The 303-nt window shown below is 59.1% G+C and overlaps 1 protein-coding gene across 5 annotated transcripts in view; it reads right to left on the bottom strand.

The window, feature by feature from the left end:
• pde5aa (phosphodiesterase 5A, cGMP-specific, a) overlaps nucleotides 1–303 on the bottom strand; it is a 22,431-nt gene that overhangs the window by 1,662 nt on the left and 20,466 nt on the right. The gene's annotated exons all lie outside the window — the stretch shown is intronic.

The raw sequence follows: 303 nt of genomic DNA, 5'->3' as shown, positions 1-303 counted from the left end.
CAGTCGTGTCCTCTTTTGGAAGGCCAAACAAAGTAGTTTTGCTTTCACAACAAAACACACAGCGTCACACACGGCGGGCTAGTGAGCGGAGGCCGGAGGCCTAGAGTTAGAGGCGGCGGCGGGCGGACTAGAGTGAGGAACGGCCGGGGCTTGAGAACGGTGCGGCAGGCAGATTCAACGAAGGAGCGGCCGGCGGGCTTGCGGCAACCACATGTGACAACCCCGGGCTATACTCCGCTTTGTCCACGGTGAAAGCCAATCCGGCGATCCACAGCGCGAAGTTGATGTATTTCCTCAGTGACC

Source organism: Sinocyclocheilus anshuiensis, unplaced genomic scaffold, assembly GCF_001515605.1.
Source record: "Sinocyclocheilus anshuiensis isolate Anshui unplaced genomic scaffold, SAMN03320099.WGS_v1.1 scaffold50, whole genome shotgun sequence".
Lineage (NCBI taxonomy): Eukaryota > Metazoa > Chordata > Actinopteri > Cypriniformes > Cyprinidae > Sinocyclocheilus > Sinocyclocheilus anshuiensis.
This window is presented reverse-complemented; position numbering and strand designations above follow the sequence as displayed.